The 10,281-nt window shown below is 40.0% G+C and overlaps 1 long non-coding RNA gene across 1 annotated transcript; it reads right to left on the bottom strand.

Moving 5' to 3' along the window:
- Nucleotides 1–4,478: 4,478 nt before the first annotated feature.
- LOC134444318 (uncharacterized) lies at nt 4,479–5,255 on the bottom strand. Its single transcript, XR_010033930.1, has 4 exons — nt 5,147–5,255; nt 4,854–5,001; nt 4,663–4,750; nt 4,479–4,544 (listed from the first exon to the last, which is right to left on the bottom strand). It is a non-coding gene; the product is annotated as an uncharacterized LOC134444318 (long non-coding RNA).
- Nucleotides 5,256–10,281: the final 5,026 nt, after the last annotated feature.

Raw genomic sequence — 10,281 nt, 5'->3', positions numbered from 1 at the left:
CCCTGAAAATATATTGAATCTGCCACTAATAGTTCTGGAGAGAATTGAGTCTGAACATGGTCACTCATGCAATGTTCTTAAAACAGGGGTAGGGGGTGTCCTTGTTTACAGATTTTTTGTGCCAAAAGTATCCACAGCTGAGTTCTGATATTGTGGATATGATCTATTGGATGTTTAAGCCATCACATATATTTTTTTCAGGCAAATCCGAGGGGGTCGAGTGGGAGATTTTTCAGAAATTTGCTGATTCCAGCTGGAATGACCCTTAGGGATAGTTTTGGTGAGGGCACATACAAAAATGGATTTGAGTAAAAGTTGTCAATTCATAGTAAATACGTGGTAAATATGAAAGTAAGCGGAAAAATAGTACAGGTACTGCATTTTAGTACAGACTATACAGATATGTACATTGCTGTTGATTTCATGTTCTTCAGCCCCCAATCATGCCAGCAGGGTCTACTGAAGGTCTCTGGTCACTGCGTCCTCGTCATACTGCAACAGGCACTCTGTCTCACTTCTGGGAGCTGTAGAAACAAAAAAATAAATAAATACTTCGCCATGCACCTCATTGACATAGCAAATATATCAATAAGCAAGTCATAACTATAGACTATCTATAAAGTAGCACAAGTCATATTGACAATGTAGGCCAGGGATGGGGAACCTATGTCTCGAGGGCCGTTTGCGACCATTGAGGTCGTTTTATCCGGCCTCTGATATAATTTTAATGTTATTCAGCTTCACATGAAATATGACATATTTTGTAAAGGAATCTTAGAAAATACATTTTCAATACAATTAAGTTATATTCAGGGGACCTGAATGTCTTGGCTTTTCAGAAATGCACAAGGCCAATTTCCCCATTTTCATTTTTTTTCCGAAATCAGGTTTTTCTCCGATCATACCTTGTTTTTTGTCAACACCGTCAGACACAATTAAAAGCAATAAAAAATGTATTGATTTGGTTGCATATGTATCTGGAGTTTTTAAGTGATTGTGTGTGTTTTTTGGTTCACACATACGCCTTTAAATGTTGAAAATTCACTTTCATTCTATTTTAATACTGCTTCATGTGTTTTAATTTAAAAATATGTGCTGTCAGACAATGCATACTTTATGGCTAAATAGATCAAATATTTTTTTGTAATTTCACAAATATTCGTGTAGGCTTAAATTTGCTATTACTTTGATAATTCAACAACTACAAAGGAAAATTTTGTAAGCACATTCATTTAAAATGTCGAAAACTTCCACTTCGTTTTCGCTCTGTTTCTTAGGGGCTTCATGCTGCTTCTGAAAATGTATATATAATTAACATTAATGTAACATAATACTATTAAAAACCCAGACGGTGTTGACAGTTTATGGTTGGGACAGTACCAGTGTCCAAACAAATTAACAAATTGAGGAGAAATTAGTAAACTTACAGGAGCTTCAGTGATGGTGAAGTATTCAGTAGAGCTAAAGGTTTGAAAAGGGGTCCTGAGTAATGACAATGACCTTGTGCATACCTGATTTTATTGTCTTTTTTTAAAAAATCTGACGGTGGTGACTAATATGCTGGACACACTTTGAGCAATCAGAAAATAGTAGTAAATATTGCTTTACACTCACTATGTGCATATCTGCAGAACCACTTCAATATGGACTTTCACATCATGGTGATATAATTCAACAATGTGATTTTTACATTTTAAGTCAATTGAAATGATGATGTCTGTCCTTGGGACAGCTGTTTTTACAGGGTGTGGGCAGGTTTATAGCCATGAAAAGTAATAAAATTACACTTAAATATTTCAAACGACTGTACATTTGTGTAACAGACCCCTGGGTCTTTACCTGGATTCATTTTGTTCATGAAAATGTAGTTTATTTTCAACAGAATTGGCAGTTTATTGCTGAGACATGTTTTAGCCACTTTCTCAAGAATCAGTGATATATATATAAGTTGTTTCTACAGCTCCTAGAAGCGAGACAAAAAAATTAAATACTTCGCCATGCACCTCATATTGACATAGCAAATGTATCAATGAGGAAGTCATATTGGTCACAAAGAAGTTAATCTTACATTCTTTCAGTCTTCTGTGGCGAGACTGCTCAGTTAGGCCTTCAAGTGACTCATCTTCCCCGTATTATGAGACAGCAGCCTGTGAAAACATGGTAAATAGAATAACCCATTAACCTTGGGTCCTAATATAATACATAGATATAGACTAGGCTACACTATTAGACTATGTCAGTAGATTTCCACTTGAAACAATAAGAAAAAGTGACCATGCATAATTTCAATTTCTTGAAGAGGCCAGTTACACTCATTTGTGCTGTTTTGAGGACCCATACTTTTTAAGGACACATTGACTACTGTTGCAAATGCCAGGGTATTTGACATTCATTTCGGGGTGGCTTGCGCTATTAACTTGACCACTCTGGTCGACATTGAGCTCGCGCTGATGTGAGCATCGCATCGTTTACTGATAGCTGCCGCCAGAACTACTCACGGTTAGCTTTCATAATATAGAACGCAACACGGAAGAATCGGTTGGTTTGCTGCAAGGCAATGTGTTTAAAAGTAGCATGGAACGAAATTATATCCCACATTTGACTTGATTTCACGCAGGTGGGTCTTGGAACCCCTGTGTTACTGACTAGGATTCAGGATAGAGAAAGTAAAACAAAAATAATTGCGCAACATTGATGCGCGACAAACAGTAGCTTTTGTAGACTACGTTGCTACTGCGGAAAAATAGCTTAACTAACTGGGACGTTGCTCGATACATAAAGTAGTGACGCTACGACCAAGCTACTGTACTAGGGAATGCAATTAAACTAGTAGCTTCGCTACTGCCCAGCACTGAAAACCAACATACCCAGACGGCACATCAGTCTTGCCAACGTCGCCTAGATGCATTTATGCCGCTGTGAAATACATTGGCAAGACGCGTTAGTTAATCGACAAGATGCTGGGCAGACGTGGAAAAAAAGCAGTGCGCAGCATCTAGTTGGTGAGCTAACGCAATAGCATGCTAACGGTAGCCTTTGTCTACATCTGTAAGGAAGGTAAAGGCAACTGAGAACGTGCAATGTCGAAACATTTACCAACAACAAGTATACTTAACATATTCACTGTTTCACCACTGCATTTTGTCATTACGATGCTCGCAGTCATCAGAATTTACTAGCGTACAGCAGCAACTAGAGTAGTCACATTTATTGAGGGGACTTGAGCTACCAGCTATGTAAACCGGCTGTGCTACAACTTAGCAATGGCGGATCTGTGTCCATAGCTATTCAATCGCTCTGGAGTACTGAAACTTTAAACCACAGTTGAGTAAAATGTACTTACATGTATGTGAAGCTCATTTCAGTTGGTATGTGAGTAACTTTCCCCCCAAATCGGCAAGAAACTTTAACTGTGAAAAGACACAGGCAGCGCGTGGTTCTGTTCCATCAGGAACGTGTTGTTGCCCGCGGTTGATGGCTTCTTTGTGGCTTTTGTGTGGAATTTGCATTGTGCGAATTAGTTCTACTGCCACCTAAAGGCTTGGTGTAGAACTAATTTAACCAGAGACGGTCTATTTTAAACTTCCTTGAACAATCCTTGCTTTAGTTCAGAATACCATTTAATAACCAGAGTGGCCAGGCACATTGATGTTTTTCCTCAAAAGCAGGGGTGAGGAACCTTTTTCATTCGAAGGGTCACTTCAAAATGTAGGTCCAAGAAAGATCATTCAGATGATTCTATTCTGATAGCCTACCCTACTAACAATTTTCCGTTCCGAGAATGTTCCCGGAACATGAGGCGTTGGTTTTTTTTCCGGTTATTTTACGTTGTTTTTTGGGTCTGTTATGGTTATAATTTGGTTAACAGGAAAGTTTTTTTTTTGTTCCCTGAACGTTTTTTTGTATGGTTCCCGGTCGGTTCATCTACGTTTTTTCACCGTTCCTTTATTCGTGTTCATGTTGGTTTTAAAAAGGTTCCCCTACAACATAATAGTAACCTTCTTGCATATGCTATTTCCCATTAGGCCTACAAGCTGCAGACATATGACAGCATAATGGGAAATGCCCATAATGTTGTCATATTTCTGTAGTTTGTAGGTCTAATTCATTATTAAAGTGTTGAATGCATTTGAAATGACAAGGCAAATATTGAAGGATGATGATGTTTAATAGGAAAATATCAGGAATACAACATAGGTAAGAGGGTAACAGTGCAACATTACAATGTTTTTTCATAATAAAATGCAAACAAGGCAAAAAACAAACAAACAACAAAACCAAACAATGTAAAATGCACAACATAAGAATGAAGATGGCAAAAATGGATGTGAGTGCATATAATGTGTTTCCAGTCTTGAGGCTGAGGGAATGCCTAATTGACAAATATCAGGAATTCAACATGGGTGAGAACAGTGCAACATTACAATTTCATCATAAAATGCCTTCAAGGCTCAAAGTAAAATAAATAAATAAATAAAAACTATAAATAAAATACAGAAAATAAAAATGTTGGTGTGTGTTTTCAGTCTTGAGGACCAGCTGACCTAAAAAGAATAAGAAACAAAAAGTTTAAACCAACTTAGTAGCCTACCAATGTTTCATTTAATTAGCTTATTGTGACTATTCATTGATTGATAAAAGACACACTGAAGTTTAATTTACCATCTGTGTAGTCCAAATTTCAGAGTATGCCCAATGCTATTCTCAATATTCGCTTCCTGCAGGACAGAGAAGTTCTGCGTGTAGGTCTCTGCAAATGTAAAGAAAGGTGGGACATTTAAATCTGAATCAAACTTGGCATAACACAGATTTACACAGATATTTTTTACGGAGAATATACCTGCTAATCTTACCTGTTATAACTTTGCAAAGGGTCAGGTTCTGGAATGCATGCACGTTCTATTCCTCCTCAGGCTGTAATGTCCCAGGACATGGTGTGTGGGTAGCCACCCACGGCGGACAGCAGCTGCCGTATTCGCCCATCCCAGGCTTTCCCAAGGTCTACAAAAATTAAAGCAGATGATGAAAATGAAATATGAAAACTAATATGGAAAACATTATGTGGTCTATCTTCATTAGCCAAACCAGTACATTATACATTATATACAGCAACACATAATTCACATAATTATGCCAAAATAATTACCATTTGGTTTCTCATTTCTGGTTGAGCCAGGCTTCTGGCTAGCTCCACCAGCTTATGCTCTCTGCTGCACTGGACCAACAGCAGGTCGTGGCATGTTCAAAGCCATGGCAGCCTTCAAAGTCATGGACTTACTCTCCATAACCCCCATCTTCCTTGTCATTGGCCCCATGTGCTCTTCCATGGCTACATTTGTGATATAATTCATTTTAGTGTAGGAACATAATATACACGTCATACTGTATGTGAATATGTGTGTAGTAGGCCTACTTACCATGTACTTTATGAATTCTGTTATCCTCAAAAGGGTCTTCTTGTGTTCCTCCAGGACTACAGGTGGAATTGAGATGAAATTCATTTTAGTTCAAAACACTTTTGCTGTATGGACATCAACAAGTACACGGAGCGCATACACTTTATAACAACAGCAATACCAGAAGCCCCCTCCTCTTTACCATTCCAGATGTTTTTGAATGGATGATGTTTGTGCCTCAAATCTTCCGAATGGCTGGGTGCTGTTTGGGAGGGAGTGGCAGCTTCACAGCTGTGAGGCATTGACATATCTGGATAGAAAGATGACACTAATGTCATTCCTTTAATAGTGGGCTTCTTATGCATATAATTTCAAAACATAAACCCATGTTAACACATCAAATAACTGAAAAAACTTACATGGTGGTGGTGGAGGTGTAGATCTGAAAAGAAAACGAAATCTCAGGTCAGGTCACTCGTCCATCTCCACCGGGTGTGGAATGTGTTGAGGTCCATGGTGTTGTCTTCTGCCTGAGCCTGGTCTCTCCTTGCTGTGTCTCGCACAGCCTGTACAGCAGTAACATGCAATAATATAATGCAAGCAATTTGTACCTGTCGCAATGAAAAGTGGGGAAATTTAGATACAACAACAACACTAACACAGATTACAACACCAACATAAATGTAAGCACACAATTTCAGTTTACAAACATACTTGACAAAAATACACACAGGATTAAAACTGATGAGTTAAGAAGATACATAGTATGACAGTAGCATTGCATTCAATCGAGCAGGAAGGTTTGATGGTAACTTGTGCCTGTGGCTGGTATACTAAAATGGATAAAATGAACTACAATGCATGTGAAAGACTTAGCAGTAAATTAATCTACACTAGAAATACACCCCCACCCCATGCCACTCTGGCTCCACACAGCCTGCTGCAACACACGCACGTACACACACACACACACACACACACACACACACACACACACACACACACACACACACACACACACACACACACACACACACACACACACACACACACACACACTTAGAAATAGATAGATAAATACACCCCCTCCCCTTAAACTGCTGCATACCGTACACACACACACACACACACACACACACACAATGCACACAAACAATGCTCTATGCACTACAGTATGTAATTCACACGGCTTGTGGTCTTACCAGCAGTTTAGGCCAACTCCATTCAAATGGCAGATTTGAGGGGTTCTTTCTCTTCAGGTTTTTTGTGGGGGTGGGTCTTCTCAGGTGAGGGCCAATCATAACGTGCCAAGAACTGACGCAGCAAAGGCAGTCAGCCGTGAGTCAACAGCTAGGGGCATTTGCATTTGAATAAGCCTAACTGAAGTCACAGGCAGAGATGTGTCTGCATTATAGACACCCTGATCTGTGGTACTTTCAATAGCATTAGGCCTACCAAAAGACAATATCTCGCACTGAACTGCCCCTTTACCTTAATCAAATTTATGAAAAGCTGTGCTGTCATTGAAACTGATGCTTTATCGCCTTCAATGACCTATTTATAGATTATAGGTCTGTGTACAAATGTAGTCAGAAACACTGCAAACACAACGACAAACAGGTTTGTACAAGATAAAATGCAGTGGCCAGCTACCATTTAATATGTGGACTCTTTACAGCCAAACTTACATGCTAGACACTCCAGCCTATCACACACACACGCACACACACAGACACACACACAGACACAGACACAGACACAGACACACACACACACACACACACACACACACACACACACACACACACACACACACACACACACACACACACTTAAATGGGCCTATTTGGAATGAAACATTTAACTTTGTATTCTTTGGAGACGCAGGTTTGTGTCCCTTCACTGAATTAAAAGCAAATAGGCTATGATATATCCTATTTTGCATTTCACTCTTTGCACTTTGGTGCAATAATGGTAATGAATAATTAATAAATTATAAGAAATTAATTTTTAAAAAATGGCATACGGTAGGCTGACCTTACAACCGAAAAACAACTTAACATAACGTTGTGGATTGGTAGCAGCGTAACTACTAGCTAACGTTTCATATGAGTAGGTCCCTGAAAGTCCAAGAACGTTAGTATTTGTTTGGTTTGTACCGTAACCAAAAGGAACGTTTTTAAGTGGTAGATTTTTGGTTTGGTTATAACCAAACCTTTAGAGAACCAAAGTCAAACGTTTTTTTTCCGTTCTCTGTTACTAGGGTAGGTTCATTTAAAATGTTTATAGCACCAACCAAATTGTTTGATCAACTTCATTTCTGAGCTTATAGTATCATAATAAAATGTACTGACAGCAAAGCTGTGGCTAGTAGAAAGGTTTAATGCAGGGGTGGGGAACCTTTTTCATTCGAGGGGCCACTTCAAATTCCTACAAGGGTCATAAAATCCTCCGAGGGCCGTACTATGAACACAAATCAGGATTTCCCCATGCAATTTAGGCCTATATTGAAGGTAGACACCTTTAAAACAGTCCCCACCTTCTCTAGGTCCCCTGAATATAACTTAATTGCAATGGAAATGTAATTTCTAAGATTCCTTTAGGCCTGCAAAATATGTCATAGGCCTATTTCATGTGAAGTTGCAAAACATTATAATGATATCAGGGGCCGGATAAAATGGCCTCAAGGACCCCAAAGGGGCGTCGAGACATAGGTTTCCCACCCCTGTTTTAATGGCTGGTGATTCTGAAAAACTCCACTGGGCAGAGTGTAAAACGTGACCACACGTGACTGGGGCAGCTCCCGACCTGATCACTGGTATTTACATATTAAAGGCTCTCCTAAGAAGGGGTGGGGAGGGGGGCATGGGGGAGCCGCAAATGCTGTGGCTTAAGTTATGAGGCAGTTTAAGGTGCAAAACTCATCCACAAATCCCTCTTTTCATGCAGTGTGCTGGGCAGAAGACCTCCCTCCATGATATGAGGAATCTGCCGTGATTGGTAGCTCATGTGATTCATGTGTGTGTGTAGTTTAACGTGCTTCATTTTCTACATGCTGAAATGCATTTCATGCTCAAATGCAGCATACTCAGAGTGGTATCATCCATATGTATGGTCGCACAACCCACTTACAACAGTAAAAAAGAGAAACAAACCACCCTGTCGTCAGATGCTCCATCTTCGCCACGTTAGGTGTGTATGCCGTTGGTTACAAAAGCAGTACTATTCCTTGGGCCGCCTGCCGCGGGGAGGGGGTGTTGACAGAACACTGCTGATACACTCGGGACTCACTAATTTCATGTCCTTTCGGTACTTACGTCTTACGTCATACAACCCTAACATTAACCCTAACCCTAAACCTAACCTTAACCCTAAACCTCACCTTAACCCTAACCCTAACCCTAACCCTAAACCTAACCTTAACCCTAAACCTCACCTTAACCCTAACCCTAACCCTAAATTGCTTGTTTGAAATGTTTGATTACCATGTGACGGTACGGCGTCAAACTAGTGGGTCGCTAGGCTGCAGTCGGACAATTCAAATGAATAGGCAGCGTTTCGTTGCCCAACCACGGAAAACAGGCAATAACGTGAATGCACCACAGCCTCAGACGAGCTAGCATTCACCACTCCAATCGGCTTGTGAAATGTTGGATATGTGATCAGTACTTTATCAAAAGAAAATTAATTGAACAATATATGACAAGATCACTATAGCAGAAACATGATGACAGTAATCATCAATCTGCAAATTGTCCACTCTGCCAAAGAAGCTGCAGTAAGCTAAGCTAAGCTGGGCTGCCTGCCTGCCACCTGCCTGCCTCCCTTTCACACACACACACACACACACACACACACACACACACACACACACACACACACACACACACACACACACACACACACACACACACACACACACACACACACACACACACACACACACACACACACACGGTACTACTGGAGGAAATAAACCAACTGTGATTCATTCTCCAACGAGGGGAGAGCACAATCAGAGGGAGGACGATGAGACAGTATTTCTGTGAGTTCACGGAGTTACGGGCACCTGCTGTCATGATCCATTGTGCGCGCCAGCAACTAAACCAAAACATCATTGTTTTCAAGCCTACCCCGTTATATTTCAGTACATATTAGGTTGAAAAGATCATACAAACGATCTTTTGTTCAGGCTACAGATGACAGAAGACTCTGTAATAGCATCTGATAGGTTTGGAGTTGTTAGGACGATGCCATTATGGGCAAAAACGTTTGCAGTTATAGTTCTACTTCAAATGGCGTTTTCTCAGCTTTTTGGCTAGAAAGCAGCATTTTGGCGAATTCCACTTAATTTCAACAGATGATTATGAAAGAACGGAAAGGGGTAGAGAGACACCGTTTTTTTCTGATGGCAGATGAGCGTCTAATCTGTGTTTTGATAGGTTTGGTGTTGACATAGACACAGAACTCAATTTTCTGTGAGTCTCCAAAAAACAGCCAAAATGCTGAAAAACCTCTGGCACTTTGGGTTGGTTACTCTTTTATGAAAATGGCTGGCAGCCAATGAGTTAAAGCACAGATTCATCATTAAATAATTTGTGACACGGAGGAAAAAATAACACAGCTTACCCCTTGGCAATCTTCCAGAAGTGAGGAAGAGTTCCGGTGTGCCACACCAATTAACGCCCCATCAGAAACAGTACGTAACGATAAACCGATCCCATGTAGTATCTAGATTATAGCCCACATATTTTGTGAAGTTCAATAAGAGAAGAAAATAAGGTTCATTCTTAACACTACTACACTGGTAATAAAAATAATTCTAGAATAGACAGTGAGTATCTTGAGTATAATATTTATATCATTTATCTGTGTTGATGACACA

The sequence above is a fragment of the Engraulis encrasicolus genome, unplaced genomic scaffold (genome assembly GCF_034702125.1).
Source record: "Engraulis encrasicolus isolate BLACKSEA-1 unplaced genomic scaffold, IST_EnEncr_1.0 scaffold_50_np1212, whole genome shotgun sequence".
Classification (NCBI taxonomy): domain Eukaryota; kingdom Metazoa; phylum Chordata; class Actinopteri; order Clupeiformes; family Engraulidae; genus Engraulis; species Engraulis encrasicolus.
This window is presented reverse-complemented; position numbering and strand designations above follow the sequence as displayed.